We start from the raw sequence: 18,435 nt of genomic DNA on the forward strand, positions 1-18,435 counted from the left end.
CAGCTACTATAAATAAACCATCAGAACTCCACTAAAGCATCATAGCAGTCCTGAATTTCAGTGCTTAAACAAACGAATTTAAGTACTCCCACGTAAGCGCCAAGAATAAACGGGTAACCTTTTAGTGAGCCAGATACGAGGGGTCAGACTGCCTGCAATTTGTGGATACGGATGCTGCGGTGGATTTCAGGCTATATTTAAATAAAGCGCTGACGCCATTTTAAAATGGTTTACTCTGAGCTTTATTCGACTTGTTCCATTTGGGTGTAGACTGCCGGCAAAACGAGTCTTGAAATATGCAGGAGGAAATTGCATTGATTTTCCTAATTGCAGTTTTGTGGTAATTTCGGGATTTATGAAACTGGAATGATCTCTCGAGGATATTTTATGTGAAAAAAATCTTGACCTGGTCCTCAGGAATACATCACGTATGATTAGTATACCGGAATTACTTTTTCCCGACTGAAGGCTAGCACACTTGCCTCCGAATGCACTTAATATTATCGAAATCGAAGCATTTCTGTTCCGAAAATTCAGTTCAAAGACAACCCAGCAAAAATTCTTGACTTAGAAACCTAACCTACTAACCCGGTCTCTAAAATAAGTCTAGATACGAAGTAATCAATACGAAAGGTTGATGTAATGTGGGAAGCAATCCACTGCAGGCAGCTGCCGAAAATGTGATAATAAAACACTACACATTTTATGTAATACTAGCAGTCACAATATGAATGGCGCTGAGATCTAAGCCTGTGATTAAGAAGCTAGAATCTATGTAAGGTAAATGGCTGACAGGAAAACAAATGCAGAAGATCACCCCCCCCCCCCCTATACTTTTTGTGGTCTTAATGATGCTAAGAATCTGTCAAGTTTCGTTCAATATTTTTTGTCTTTTAAAGAAATCACGTGACTAAGATTCCTTACTTTATTACGTTAGAGCGGTAGAGGAGATATGTTTTTAAATTGTCACCTGTACAAAACTGTAATCGCAATCTCCAAGAAGTCTAAAAACCTACCTACCTAGCATTACTTTGAGTTGTTGTTGTACTATTGTTGCAGTTGTCATAGAGTGACAAAAATCGTGAAGCAATCTTTTACTACTGCAATATTATGACTCGTTTCTCGTTTTGCAATGTACAATGAATGAGCATTGAAAGTAATTAGTGCCTAGACCGCGCTTCGGCAAATCTAGTGCAGGACATCTTCAGGCACGGTGGAGTGATGATCTGCGCAAGATCGCTGACAGGAGCTGGATGCGAGCAACCGAAGATAGATCTCGTTGGCGTGCATTTGGGAGACCTATATCCAGCAGTGGACGAATATTGGCAGATGTTGATGATGATGAAGAAGAATGTCTTAAACACAAATCAAAACGGTTTATATTATGAAATAACGATGAATTATGAATATCAATCTTTTTGATTCTAACTGACTACGCAACTATATACATAAATGTTAATAGAAGTATGAATTACTAATGATTTGCCAAGAATAGAACTGAAAATCGATTTCGTATGTTAAATAATACAAGGAATATAATAGATACCTACGTATTTCCCAAATGTGAGGTAGACGTGGGATTCCAAATAGATTCATTTGCATTTCATACATAATTGATTGCAATAGAGTTGAAATTTCAATAGCCGAAGTGAAAATGCATTACGCGAATGAAAATAATTATTTTCCACGGGTCATGAATATCATATTCATTGTACGTGTGAAAAATGTTCCAATATTTTATTTTGGATGCCATCCAATTGTTATTTATTTATTCATGACAATTTTAGATGGCGTTGGAAGTGTGAGCGGAAAATGAAAATGCTACACGTGGAACTAATATAAAATATAGAATATATAGTGAAAGCAATCTATATTATAAAACTCGTCAAGAGTTGGACTCGCAAAACGCGGGGTTCCTTACAAATGGGGTAAAAAAAATCAAATCGGTTGAGTAGCAAGTAAATATAATTATAGGTGAAATGTATTTGTTACTCACCAACAAAAGGATGGGAACGATGTATGAAAGTTTAATGAAGAAGTATAACATGAATATTAAATAGCATCTAATAATAGAACTCACATTATCTCGAACTACTATGGCCCTACTATGGCTAGAAAAAGAAAGCGTTCGAATATTGGCCATTTAACTTCAACTTGATGGCACGGTTAGCCGACTGGTTGAGGTGACCACGCCAAGCCCACTGTGTGTGAGGTTTCGCAGGTTGGACCCCGCGTAGGGCAAGGGTTGGTGTCGAGGACGCCAACGCTCTTTACACGTCGGCCTCCACACAACACAAGAAAGTGACCTACCGGCCCACATTACTGGCCGGTGGAAGCCCGTGGTCGGTGTATGAAGGATTGCAACGCATTGCCATACACGGACACAAAAACGCGGATGACGTAGCACGGCGGTTCAGGTTTAGTCAGTAAAAGTCTGACACTACCCATTTCCTCCCCCGAGGGAGTGGGTGTCCATGAGGATTCCCCCGCCTAAACAAAAAAAAAAGGCAAGGGTTGGTGTAATCCACGAATGCTTATTCTATGCCTGAATGTCATGTGACTTACACGTTTGTGAAACACCAGCGATACAAGGATTATATTCCTTACCTCTACCTCTACTCCTTACTTGTTTTAATATATCGTGACCTTAAACAAAGAATACAAGTGTTCAAATGTAAATACTTCCTTTGCCTTCATTCTCTCTGTGTCATATATCTCAGCTTTCATTCTGACTTTCCTTTCTCATATTTTTCTGAAATAGAACACACGCGTCCTACCTCAACAATCCAATTTAGAGTTGTGTTACAGTCTCAAGCTTGCAGCCGGCTGTGACATAATTGATTTATTTTCTTGTGGTTCACAAGGCCGTTGCCATGGTGACACCTGAGGAGCTTAGCACAAATCCCAAAGGCTTTCAATTTCAATTCGACACGTTGCGAAGTTCCTTTTGTGACACAGAGTAGATAAGTTGTAGAGTCATCACGCGACTGTGGTGATAAAGAAGTGGAGTCGGAGCTATGGCCTAAATGTTTTTTTTTTAACAAATGGTGAAGAATGGAAAATTATTTGATATTTTATATGAACTTTTTAGTCGTGGTGGCCTATATGCATGGATTTGTATGCAACTGGTGCCAGTTCGATGCCAACGCAGGCAAAGTAACAATATGACTTTTTCAAAGTTATAAGTACTTTATGATTAAGACTAACGATGAAGGAAAACAGCATGAGGAAACCTAGATTAAATATATTGAAATATAAAATCGCCTAATCGTAGTGAGCTAGCTTGGTGATAAATGCTTAAATCTTCTTTATAGGTAAGGTCAATCCTTGTGATGATTTTTATTTTTAAGATAAGGTTTCTAAGTAATGAAGCTTAAAAATAAAGTACAGTTTCATAAATATACATTAAACATAATTTCACAAAACCTACTCTCGTCGTATTCGTCGTAATTGAATTTGTTATACAAATAACTCTCAAAGTAAAGATAACATTATTTCAGTTTTATAGAATGTCAAGGACGGCTATTTTTATTATACGATAGTATAACGTTTATAAATTTATATTGAAAGCTTTTCGTCGATTGCGATAACGCCTACTCAGAACCCTCTTTTGTGACTTCTATATCTAACTTAATATAAAAATCATTGGCAGCCTGGGCACAGGCTTCTTCTTGTAAAGGGACATTTCATGCCAGCTCACTGCGCGTGTTTTATTTCAGATGTTTCTCTTCACCGTTTGTCAGTTGGGTCGTCAATAATTAAGAAAGTACACAAAACATTGAAAACGTCACATTGCCACTAACCGAAAAGCCACCACGACATAGATGAAGACTTCCTAATAATGCATATCTTCTTTTTCAGGTTTCTGAAATTAATCTCGAGACTAATGAGTTCTGTAATGCTATTGACTTCAGTCATACCTACTTATTGGGTTTAAAAAACTTTAAATTATTTGTCAAAATTATAATAAAAATGAACACTCCATATATTTATTAATCTGTGACTAAAATTAAAGTAGATGGAACAGGTGAGGTACTAAAGAGACTTCAGAGATATTAATCATTGTAACACAGCGGCATGTCTGCCAACTTTATTAATTGTTCCGACAAGATTGTGAGGTTGTTAGGTATTGTTACATGTGTCTGTGTGGTGTCATATACATTACATAAGTACATATATGTATGTAGCTATTAAGACTAATCAAGCTTTTAAGCATGTACTGGTTTTTTTGTGAAAAGTTTTTAGAAACAAGTCTTTAGTCTTGGGACTTGTGGATAGTATGTCGACTATTAACTATAAGGTAAATTATGATAAGTAGGTTGATTTTTAATTGTAATGTTCTGCTTACTAAAGCTATTTAAGAGGATAGCTGAGTCGAAAAGGGTACCACGATAAATCCACTGTGTGTGAAGTATCTAGGGTTTGGTCTCTACGTAGGACAAGTATCTGTGTGATCCACGAATTCTACTTCTGAGGCTAGATGTCTCGTGCATGTGACTTGAATGTTTGCCCCCCGACTGAGAAAAGTAATAAATACTTACAGCGGGAGAATTATAAAGAAAAAAGAGAAACTTTCTGACTGCACGCCATCTGACATAATAACGAGATCAATTGGTAATAAATCGTACAGTCCACCTAACAGAAGTAGCAGAAAACATTCAGTTCAGAACAGAGTTCGACTCGGTTTGAAATAGAGGTCCTATTTCAAACCATTAGAGTCGAATTTCGTAACTCGCGTTTTCACCCGTAAGATGTGTGGGCCACCGTACCTACAAGCAGATAAGGCAATATGTTCGCATTTACTTTACGATACAGTCAACAAATGCCTACCCCTTGAGAAACCCATCTCAAAAGCATTACAAGATTTAACACGCAACTGAAATAAACGTTTGGTGTCTCGGGAATAACAAAAACTGAATCGTTTGTTGGTACATTTGTTGAGTCTATTTCGTACGCGTACCCCAGGGAAATGCTGTCAAACTGTAAGGAATGGCAAATCACTAGACAAAAATCCGAAACAGAATGTATTGAAAATGCGATCTTAAAGCAATTGAAATAATGTACACATTTCAGTGACTCGTATTGCTATGTGTTGGTTAAGGTTTATCGTGAGTCCTTAATCATGAGCTCTTCATTTGTGTCACTAACATATCTAAAATGTCTTCAACTGAAGTTTGAGTGACATCGAGGTACTCTCAAACGACTTGCTTATATGTCCTTAGTTATTTGAAACTTAGTAACTGTGTTACCGACATAAATTCACAAGTACCTAACAAAATTTGTTGTCCTGTAAAATCACTTGCAAAACTATCTAATTATATAAACTGTTTATTTGAAACCGGAGTAAACAAAAGCTATAATTGAGTAAATGAAGGCTTTAACATTTTAAACGAACCTTATTTATAAAGAAAACGGAGTGTATCTAAAAAGGCTGGCCTAAATAAATCGAGGCTGTACCAAAATAACAAGGCTTTTACTAAAAGCCTCGGGCCACGTGGACGAACTTAGCGAAACAACTTGCTCCAGACAACCTGTGGTTATATTTAACTATTAAAACAAGATATTTTAATGGATTCCTTTTATAGATTTAAACTACGAAAGGATGAAATATCCTTGTTTATAATTAACAAAATTAATGGACGAATTGTTGGTAATAAAATTTGTGGCGGCTTCTAAGGGCTCAAATATTATTAAATGGAGACTTTGTTTAAGCTTTTAAATTAATAAATTGTGGGCCTAGAAATATTGTGTAATTTGAACCAGTTTCTCGTCAAAAAAAATAATTCAATAATGTTATTTTTCCTAAAACATATCAGATAACACACTATGCTAAACTAAACATAAAATTAATACTATATTTCTCTGATCACTAGACCTAATTATATAAACAAAAGTCATCTAAAGTTTACTAAAAAGAATTCAAGTATCCAAAAAGGAACAAAAGAATCAAAATTATAGAAAATACACGTGACAAGTAAGAAAAATCTTTAAAAGCGACTCCAAAGTACTATAAAAAGTTCAGAGGATTCAATAAGCGGTACGTTAAGAGCGGATGAGTAGATGTCTCAGTGGCTTTATTGAGTGAATACAAACGAGATTACATCGGCGGTGACTTCATTTTAATTTTATCTCCAGGCCACGTTTTTACGGAGGTTTTATTACAAGTCGACGCCTACCTACTGTTGAAACAAGATTGTTAAGGCTGTGGAGGCGAGACAAAACTCTAGGGCTCGTATGTTGGCGTCCTTTTCCATGTCTGTTGTCTTAATCTTGTTTTAAGTAGTGGTAGGGTCTTCTATTGATTATTAATCGATGCGTATGCTTCTCAATAAAAATTCATTATTTGATTAGATATTAACATTCATTTGTTATATTTTAATATGAGTAGTAAATAATTATCTACTAAAACTGGTAAATATTGACAGAGTTAAGGTACAAACTCTATGTTAAGATAAGAGACAGTCCGCTTCAGACTTTGGGCAGTTGGGAAACAAAAGAAAGACTTTTTGGTTCAGAGTCGACTGCCTCATTTTTAAGTTCGGGTAGAAGATCAGTCGCAAATGACGGATATTCTTTTTAATTGGAAAAGAAGGTACACGTGACAACGAATATGAAAAAATGGTTAAAAGTACTCTTAAACGTTTAGTTTTTGACATCCATATGTTGATCCTTTTCGAGATAGCTGAGGAGCTCATGGCTAAGCTATAACCGCATAAGTGATTCGATTACAGGTCAAGCTATGCTTGACGCGGTTGGTCCGTAGATGGGTGACCATCTATGTCATAACGAGTTCCTCCGTGTTTCGGAAGGCACGTCAAATTGTGGGTACCGGCTGTTATTCCTACATCTTTGACAGTCGTTACAGGTAGTCAGAAGCTTGAAAAAGTCTGACAGTCAGTCTAACCAAGGGGTATCGTGTTGCCCAGGTAACTGGGTTAAGGAGGTCAGATAGGCAGTCGCTCCTTGTAAAACACTGGTACTTAGCTGAAACCGGTTGGACTGGTAGCCGACCCCAACATAGTTGAGAAAAGGCTAGGCCGATGATGATGTTGATCCTTTTCGATTAAACTGGGCTATGCTATGTAGTAATCCAATCTACAATATGTTATTTAAGTAATTATTCACATAGCAAGACTTTTCATAGTTTCATCGTATTTAATCAGTAAATAGTGTCAGTCGAACTTTGGAAGTCCATAAATAACTGCGTATTCAGACAATTCCAAGGTTGTCTGGGAATTATCTTTACAAAAATCTCATTTCTATATTAAGTAAATGTGTTTGTTGTGTATCTAGCTATTAACTATTGTCATTGCCCGATAGCATGATAAATAGATCTGGGCTATTTGTTTATACGTTAATAGTATATGTCTACAAATAAGATATAGGAGGTTTGAAGTGGTCTGAAAGGCTTGGACAAAAGAGGCTAGGACTATGACAGACTTCATGGACACCCGTCAGAAGAGGAACTAAATATCGATCAAATATAAATAGACGGTGGATCGGAATGCGACGCTCGAGAGTTCAATACAAAGAAAACAGAAAAAAAATTGCTTCACCTCAACTTTAATTGTGTGTTGTTATAGCAGCAACATATTATAAATACATCAAGAGTCTACTTACAGTTACGGTTCGAGACAGACGGACGGCGCCTTAGCAATAATTTTACATTTTTGAGTACTAAAAAGAGTATGCATACCTAGATTTTTGATATTCGTTTAAGTTGTAACCACTAGTTTCATCAGGGCAATAGTTTTAAATCAATCAATTACTTTAAAATGAAAAGCCATCAGAATTCAGTTAAACTGGAATTACCCGCAATATTACAAGATAAATAAAAGAGTTATTGATAATTTAGCATCGAAGATACCTCAAGTTAAACATGATTCAAAGTAAACGGTATACATAAAACAACATTTTCGTCAAAGACTCACATCAAAGCGATATCAAATGAATAGCAAAGACACAACAAGACCGAAACATCGATACTCGACTAATTCTGTTTTCATTTCATACAAAATCCGAAATTAATTCAGTTCAGATAACATACAGGCTGGCATAATATACGCCGCTACAAAAACGAAAATGAAATACAACTTGTGTTCCGAAATCAAAAGGAATTCTTTGATGAGTTATTTGTGTTACAAGCAACTGAACCGTGGTTCGGATTTTGTAGTTCCCGCTAATATTGCAGATAGAAAATCTTTTCAAATCGAGAATTTTTACGATGTTATTTTATAGTCATTCTGTTATTCGGAAGGCGAATCCATCAAAAAAGGACATAAAATCGGATCACGCATTCTTGAGTTTATAAATGTTGTTGCCAACCAGACATAGTTTTATGTAGTACCTACAAATGTTTATAGCATTAACCGTAATTTATAATTTTACACAAATAAAGGTTATTATGCCAAATATTGAAAGCTCGAAGACCCTGCATCCAAGGACTTGAAACAGACTCTATTTTCCTAGAGTTTAAAAAATATATCATCAAAATTTCAAACTTGTTTTGTCTGCCAATTGCTTTACATAACAAATACGCTACCTCAAAAAAGTACTTGACCAAACACAAAAACAATTCTATTCAATAAACTATTCTTTTCCAAAATAGTTTCTATCTAAAACACCTCGAAAAAACAACAAATTCCACATAACTTCACTTCATAGATACAACATGTAACATATGTAAAATGAAGTCATCTAAACATCCCTTTGACAAATACATGTTAGAACCCAATCTGATTTCAACTCCATCCTGTATACACAATACGACTGTATATGTATGTATGTGTGAATGTTTGTCGGTATCCGCTGTGTCTATAGGACTGAGTACTGACGTCAGAACGCGCATCGATCCGTCCTACACCTACAGCTATACCACGGCTGGTTTACTCTCAATGTGCTTATTGTTAAGGCATTGAACATTTAGGAGAAATTATCTGTATTATAATTATGTAATTGTTACAAAACAATCGATCATTTTGTAAGTGGGCAGTAGTGAGAGGATTAGAGGATAATAGTTTTGTTTTTCTTTTATAGATTATTGCAAAAAAAAATGCTGGATGTACGGTAATTTTAATTAGAAACTATGCTACCGTAACAAAACGTTTTGAGGAATTAGTTGTAATTATAAGTTAATGAGTAATTATCTGAATTTCTCGCAATTCCCGTCAAGAAACTTAATATCAAGTCCAGATGAAATTAAAAGCGTCAGCTGATAATAATACCTGTAGTGTGAGAGATATACAAGATAATACAAATAGGGAATAAACAATCGAAATAGGAAATAAATAAATATGAGTGTTCAAATTATTCAACATAATAATAACAACGTTTGCTTTATTATTTATAGTTAAATACAGCAACAGAAATACATCGTCTGTTTACGGATGGAGATTTGGACCGACAGTACCTCAGTTATACGATTCCGTTTTTCCCCTCAGGGTGTGGAGTCCCAACATCTCAGCAAAGGATTTCTGAGAAAGGATTTGACTACGTGGCTGTAACACCTACGGACGTGTTAAAATGCCGAGAGCTAAAAGCTTAACAGTAAACTGAGTTAGAATCTATTTGAAAACACATTTACTTAAGAATAAGTTCAAAATAAGTGATAAAATTATGAGTACCAGGGCCCCAATTTTGCTATTTTCAACGGCCGATGAATTAATGAAATTTTTCTTAAAATGTCATTTTTCGTATTTTCTTAAGCATTTTTCTACACAATAATTGTAAATTCAGTACTTGACAGTATACTCAAGGTCAATACAATTAACTTCCTATTATTGGATTTTCAAAAAACTTAAGAGAATAGGAATAATTACTTTAATCCAATTGCCATTCATGCATCCGCCACTGTAAAATAGCAGAATCGGGGTCCAGGCCTGTGAAATAAATGTACTGAAGCCAAAATGCAAACCACTCGAAAAATAACAAGTTAAATATAAATTGTATTTGATCATTAAATCTACATTTTGGAGAGCGACAGAGTATTCTGAATTCTAAAAATAAAACCTTTTTAGTGAAGCCATTGAATAATATATTTGTGAAACATCGACTTCTTTTTATTATAGATATAATCGACTATATTTAGTTATGATCCCACACGAAATTATGTACAAAAAATTAAAAAATAAATTGAAACATGAAATTTTTTGAACATTTCTAAGTATTCTATATGTATTGATAAATAATTTTATATTATATTTATCTAGTTACCTTTAAAATGCGCCCTTGATTTGATCTAAGAAAATTTAATAGAAAGAGATCTTTACAATTTCCAAGAAAATCTAAACTATGAAATATACATGTTAACAATTTTAATAATGGCTGTATATCGATAAATTTAAAGTTTATTCCATACAAAAGCCTTACAATTGCAAAAGCATCTATAAAAACGTTTATATACATCATCTTTTGTATTCATATTGTTTAATAAATGATTTCACGTGAACAGAACAGAAATATGATATAATCATAATTTTAGATTTGTATCCGAATACTGGAGAGGTATTTGAATTAATATTTCATCGACAAGAGATACTTTGAATCTCATTCAACTGTTTTATAAATATTGTATTTATTCATAAATATTGTAATGGGTCGATGGATTTCAGTGAAGTGTCTGTACCAGGATTTAAATAAATTCAGGGAATAAGAGTTTCGAGTATCAGATAAATGAGATTAAACCAATAATATGCTCTCGTTCGATATTGTGCTACGCCGCTACGTGCTGCGTAGTAAATGCTACGTCGCGGTCGTCGCTACGACTTTGGTTTGCAACGGTCTTTTAAAGACGATAAAAATACTTTTTCACATTTACGGGTAGGTAAGGACGTTTTATTATAAACAAAACGTATTGCAACTGCGTGTCGATGCTTAAAACCGCGTGCTAAGTGGTTTAATTTTGTATTATTAGGGAACCTTGAGTCAAATAAAATAAAATTAAAATTAAGCACTTTGTTATAATAAATAAATTTCAACCATAGAAACTAATTATACTTTCTAGGAACTGTTTGTGCCCAAAATCGATACGAATGACAAATGTTTTCGTAGCAAATGGTTTTCTAACCTTGGCAGGCGAACTACGAACAAAAACTAATATTAAAATAGCAATTTGATTAAAACCAAATTGCTAGACAAAACTACTTTTAGTAGCTTATTTAAACGAATAGAACTTTAGTCATAACTAAAAAGGTTTAATCATAACCTCGAGCCACAGATTAAAAAGATAAAATGTAGAAAGGAGGTTTTATCAGTTCTATCTTTTTTTTCTGACAATAATGAAAGTAGTTCGCCCATTGGCCAGTGTTTGAAAGAAGGCTTATTGCTTTTGTTCTAGTCTTAAGTCCTCGTGAAAGTACTCCATGAGATATTATGACTCGAGTATTGCATTTAAAAATAAAAGTATGTTAGATAATTGAAAAGTATTAGACGGTATATTTTTCTTTTTCAGAAAAATAAAAAAGATAAAGTTAACTGCTTTAAAGTTTAGGAGAGCGGGCTTGTGACGTAACGATTTGGTAAAATTTATACTCGATCACGACGTCACGCGTAAGTTTCATTCACTGTAATTTGGTCAATTTATGTTTGCGGCACAAATATGAAAATATGTAACTATTATTATATAATAAACTACAAGACAGACTCTGAAAAAAAATATTGACATCATCCCTATTATTTAATAAATAAAAATATCTACCCTTTCATTTAGCGACTCTATTAAGTTATTGTCCCACTCGACCTTGTCTATCAGAGAGGGCCTTTGAATCACAAAGTCATAAACGAAATCTATGTTATTCCAGTCAAGAATAGCTAATACAAATCGAATCAAATCAGTTAACTAACGAAAAATACATCGAGTATTTATTCATCGAAACTCAAGTTGTTTAGAATTGTAGATAGAGAGCTGCTCTCGTTTGCACATCTGTCTGCGGGAGAGGTTGTAGTTAAATAAATTAACATAAATAGTATTTGAGTACTCGATTGGAATGATTCGAATAGAAGTTGGTTTGATTATTGTACAAATATTGTGCTAAAACGCGTGGGTGCTGGAATTTTAAACAATCTGAGAAAGATTCACAACGTTACACGGCACTTGAATAGCAGGGAGTTTGTATATAATAAAGGGAGGCTTTTATTTGTTAAAAAAAAATAGACCTACTTATTACTGGTTTTGTGAATGCCTGGAGAGCCCTTGAGTAGGAGTGCCATAGAAAAATAAACATTGGAGCGTTATAATTTGGAAGAAGAGCGGCTGAAAATTCTGTACTCTACCTGAACCATATTCTTACAAATGTTATCTAAATCTTCGTAGTGTCTTTTTTTTTAAATACATTTCTTGACAGTGAATGTGTTACTATTTCAGATAACAAACATTATCCTCAAAGTATCTACGTGAACTTTTCTTTATTGTCTTGTCTTTAACACTTATGATATGTCTTAGATGGTCCTTTATTGCCCCGACTTTAAGGTTCATTTTCGCACCTGTTTTCGATTGTGCCCAGTGACGTGCGTCGACCGTACTATAATAGGTTCACAGTTACAAACAGCAACAAGTGTTTGAAACTCGTTTGCGAGTGCGATGACTTCTCTACGATAATTTATAAGACCATTAAAACCCCGACAAGTCAATGAATTCGAATTGCTGAAAGTCGCAAAAATAACGCCATCTTGCCAACTTCGATGAATGGTGAAATAAAAATAAAAAACTTGTAATTACGTGTCTATTTTGGGGAAAATATTTTTGTAGGCGACTTTCCTACCAAAGAAACAGTAAATTTTCCTCTGATTGAATTACTGGGGCCCAATTCTGCTATTTGCAATAGTCGATTAATTAATGACAATTGGATTTTTTTTCCAGCCATTACTGTCCCACTGCAGGGCAAAGGCCTCCCTTAGATTCTTCCACTCTGTGCGGTCTATTGCTTTTGCCATCTGGTCAAAGTCTGTACTCTCTGGGTTCCATCAAACATAAAACGGCGATGAGGATGGCCTCGAATGTTATGTGCGATGAACTGGATACATACCACAAACAATGTGCAATTGGATTAAATTAGAAAATATTCCTATCTTCTTAAGAATTTAGTGACCGTGAGTGTTCCGCCCATACTGAATTTCCAATTATTGTGTTGGAAAAATGGTTAGAATAATACGCGTACTGTCAATTTAATCCAATTTCCATTAATTCATCGGCCATTGTAAATAGCAGAATCGGGGCCCTGGACTGATTAAGACTTTGTGAAATGCAAATGTAATAAATTGGTTTCCTTAATCATGTGTAATGAAAGACCTCATGAACGTTCTTCGTAATGCAATTCTCGCGGCAAACTAGGCCAAGGCAATTTAATTGCTATCGACTCAATAACGAGATATATTAAAACTGCGATTAGCATACAGAAATAAACCCATAAGGTCGTCTCTTCTGAATTAAATGTTGGACCAATGAAATATAATAATGTTGACTGGTTTTCTCGAAGATGTGGAAAGTTTCATATGAATGTATTTTAATAAAAAATAAATTTTAAAATCTAAAATCCCACGTTTTTAAATTTTCATGGAGTGACATTAAAATTTGATCAAATTGGAGCAGCCATTTTTATAGTCTTTTGCATTGTTTGTCATCATTTGCATTGTCATAGGCTTTGAAGCTACCCTGAAAATTTCAGCCTGCTAGTTTATCGGAAAACGCCTCAAAATTGAGCTGCAAAACTTTGACCGGAACGACAAACAAACAAGAAAAGTGAATGTATAAAAACGTGCCTCATGAGTACTACTATGTATAAAAAATAGGACTAAACTTAACTGAAACACGTTGTATCTAACAGTTGTTTCACTTAATAAGTTTGAGTGTAAGTTTTTAAATTTCAACTAATTTCAATAATTTTCTATTTGAAATATCTATCTAAAGGAAAACTTTAAGTAGCACGCGGGCGGAGCCTTGACAAATAGCTATAGCCATTATAAAACATATGTCATATTGCCTCGTTTACACATGAGAATAGAGTCCCCCCTACCATGAAAGTTTATAAGTTTATTGTTTTTCCAGACATATCTTTTACCGTCGTGATGTCCTGTCCAAACTTGTTTATTGTTGCGTACTGTTACATACTGAGACAGGTGACAAAACTTAGGATCGGCTTTGTTAGTATGTGTGATGCATAGGGGAGATAGAAAGAATATCTACAAGTCAATAATAAACTTTGGTTTAGAAATTATTTGTTACTTTTGTACAGTGCTTTGTTGTATTTTATACTACATTTTTTAAGATAGGTTTTTTTTAAGGATCTGAGCATGGGAAATATATCTCCTTTTATGGATTTTATCTCAATTATATATATGATCTATTCTCAATTCGCATTCGCATATAAACGAAACTACTATCTGAGCATTTATTATTTTTGGGGAAAGGTTTTGATGCTTTCACCAGCACATAACCCATTTTTTTTGGAACAACAGTTTTTTCAGTTGAAAATAGTGTATACACACGATGAATAAAACACATACATACATTTAGCGGTAAATATATTGCTTGAAATCGAATAACAAAGTTAATTATGGTCGGATTATAATTAACTAGCTGTTGCCCGCGACTTCGTCTGCGTGGTTAGAAGATATAAGTTATGACTTTTTCTTCGCTCCTATTGGTCGCAGCGTGATGATATACATAAAGCCTAAAACCTCCCTCGATTAATGGTATATTCAACACAAAAATATTTTTTCAATTTGAACCAGTAGTTTCTGAGATTAGCGCGTTCAAACAAACAATCAAACAAACAATTAGTATATACATAGTACATACATAGTATATACATAGTAATTAGTATATATATAGTACAATTAGTATATAGATGCCAACGATATCTTCGCTACGTTTCATCGATTTTTAATTTCTCGCGCGGAGATTTTAATATTACGATAACTCGTTACCTATTAACATTTTTGGCGTAGTGTAAAAGGCAATTTTGTTCTATATTACATGCATAATATATCTAACTTATTTATTTGGATAAGGATTAATACTGTATTGTTAAAAAGAGGTTCGTAAGTAACCAATAATTTTACTGTATTAAGAAAACACATAAAAATGGTTATTGTGGGTTATCCTTGGAAGATAGACATATACCACCGCGGACTTTTTTGTAGATCTATTAAAGAGGTACAAACTTGCCATACATTGTTTTGTTGTAACTCGAAAGGTTTTGGCAGCGTTCTCGATGAAAGCTCTCGAATGGCTTAATTTTTTCCGACATGTTTAACTAATATCGCTGTAATATCGTCAGTTTACACAAAACCTAAACTTATTAAACCTTCCTCAAGAATTGCTCTATCAATCGTTGAAAACCGCATAAAAATCCGTTCAGTACTTTTCTAGTTTATCGCGAACAGACAGACAGACAGACGCGGCGGGGGACTTTGTTTTATAATATGTAAGGATAAGGATAAGGATGTGTCAAAGTGAATAATAATATGATGTCTGTAATTAGCACTGAACGAGCTAATTGACATTTTACCTCATTACTATCATAACGGATAACTCGTTTAAGCCGATTAGGTTTAATTGTATAAAACAATTAGGTAGGCGGGTATTTTATTTAGATACTTAAATACTTTTGTAAAATTAAACTAAGTGAACGCAAATATGAAAAAGTAATAAAACATTAGTTCCGAGTTACTTTTTTACTTTTCCTTTTCTTTAAACATTATTATGACTCCTGGATTAAGGAATTTAATAGCTTTCTCGGGGGTTTTAGAAACATTCAAGACACATGCGCGAAGACCTCCAGTCTTCCTAGGTCAATAATTAATCTTAATATGGCCGAAATCAGTTCGGTCTTTTAAAGAGTTAAAAAAAAACGGTATAATTAAAAATATTGTAATCAATATTTATTTTCATGTTCTTAATTTTGAAACACGATGTTTCCTAAGCATAATTCTGACCTGATCGATACATTCGATTTTCAAACGGCTGTAGAGGCTTATGTTACAAGGCTGTCATGGAACCGGCATGTCGTGTCATCCATCAAAACCTTGACGACATGTGTCATGACTCACAACAACTCAGTGGATATGTGGGACTTTTTAGGCACAGGAATTAGTCATTAGGACATAATTAACATGAAGTTTTGTTGTTCTTTTCCCTGGGAATGACATTTTGGAACCGTGCACTTAGAGTCCTAAAGAGATTAGATATGTAAACAAATACCTTCTTAGGTGCCTTTATTAGGTCTACTAGAAATAAAATATTTAAATTTTATTAAATACAAAAAAAACGAGTTAGTTTCATCAATAACATTGCCAAGTATAAAATGTGCATTTTATACTAAATCGAACTTCAACCCTACGAGATTAACCAGAACTTTCTTTCAACAAAAAGTTTTGCAAGCCATTAATCTTAAATCTCTACGTCACAGTCCCCAAGTTAGTGACGTCACACAATCTGGAACTTATGCAGTTAAAGCTGGGGACAGTGGAGCCGATTTATCAAGTCTTGCCCGTGACCTTGACGGGTCCGATCGATCGGGCGCGCGTCGACAGACGATTTGTTGCACGAGTCACGCGTGACGTAAACGGAACGATTCCTTATGCTAAACAACACATTTGCTTTTTTGTGTAGACTGTATGATGTATGCGTTCCTTGCGCGAAACTGCTTGGATTTCCGTTGATGTATTTATTGTTTTTTTTTCAGTCTTTGACAGGTTTGTGTTTTACTCCGGACTGCGTTAAAACAGAGAGCGTTCAAACTTTAGCTCTGTCTTAAAAAGTTTTTTGTTCTAAAACTTCAATATTAATATATACCTCAAGGACAAAGCTTAATTATTTTCGGCCATCAAGTTAGAAGTAAGTGTAACTCCTCGGTTTCATTAAAAACTCAATTAAGTAACAAATTGCGTTGCTGATGTTTATTTACTTTTTTAATCGACGATTAAATTTACTGGCCGCCGTAAAGGCTCTCGGGAAAGAAAGAAAAAAAGTTTGTTTACCTTGGCCTTGCCTTTTAGATAATCAAGCGTTTGATTTCCGAATTTGAGAATTTCTTGAAGATATTAGCCGCATCGTTTTTCAAAGGATCAGAAATTATGAATAAGCTTGAGAAGAGAAATATGTTATTTTGAATTCGAATCCTGTACAAGCAATTAAGTAAGTACAAATGTACAAAGTGACTAAGTGTGGTAATTAATGTTCTGTCTTTACTCAAACGGCTTGTATCGTTGTCGAGTTTTAACAATCATTAATTACAGATTTGGAACACCACACTGTGTTCCAAAAACTCCAAAAGGCCTCCAAAAGGAGGCTAAAATGGGATTAGGCTGATCATGACAGCCGCCTGGACAGTGACCGCTGGGCAAAGGTCAACTAACAATAGGAGCCAGCGGATGGAGGGCGACGCCGTGATCAGCCTAAGAAGTGGTGGCGGGATTATTCAAACGCATTGTGGGCTGGTTCTAAGTCCAGCATGGAAGTTCCCGGCAGAAGCTAAAAGAATCTCCTTTGCCCAGATATGGGACAAAGAGGGCCAGAACCCCCCCCCCTATTTCCTCCAATAAGGCGTGATATTTCACTCAAATAATCACTAACTCATAACTTCAATTAAGTAAGTCTCAAAGTTCGCTCGAACAAAACAAGACGAAACAACTGAAGTTTATTGAATTCGTTCATTTATTTCTCATTCGTTCACATTGTAAGGCTGTGACGTTAATTATTTGTGTAAGTTGAGACGTTTGATCCCCTGTACGTGACTATCATTCAGATCGCGAGCTTCGGTATTATTCACTCAATAAACATTGGTTTATCGCGATGTTTTGAAATAGAAATCTTTATTATTTGTGTTTAGCGTGCTCTATTTTTTCATAGGATTATCTGATATAGGGATTGAATATTTATTATTGTAATAAAAATAAGATTATATCCATATATCACCTTACTTGTTTGGTCTTTGCATCATGAATAAAACACTATTAGGTTATGTCCAGATGTTCCACTAAAAATATTTAACCATTCTCAGATAAGACCTTTTTAAATGGTAAAACCTTATCTAAATTATTTCATTTAAGGTATGAAGAAAAAACTGCTGACACAAAAGCTCTTTCTACATAAGGCGACTTAAGCCTCCAATCCCTTACGACTTTAATCTTCAAGCATCTAACGATTTACAAACTTATAGAGGTTTATATAGACTGCAAAGTAACGAGCCTTAAGAAAATAAAGTATCCAAATATGGAACACTTGCGTTGCCTCGTATATTAACCTCGTGACTTAACATTTAAAAAGTTCACATAACTTTCCATTCTACGAAAGATAAAAAAGGTGGATATCGATAAAGCAATCTCCTTTATCATTTATGTTAAATAACAAATAAGCATCGACGGTAGAACGTGCCCTTTGATAGAAAATCCTTTACGGTGAGATATTCAAGGAATAAATTATGATTTTTATCTTTT

Source organism: Trichoplusia ni, chromosome 27, assembly GCF_003590095.1.
Source record: "Trichoplusia ni isolate ovarian cell line Hi5 chromosome 27, tn1, whole genome shotgun sequence".
NCBI lineage: Eukaryota > Metazoa > Arthropoda > Insecta > Lepidoptera > Noctuidae > Trichoplusia > Trichoplusia ni.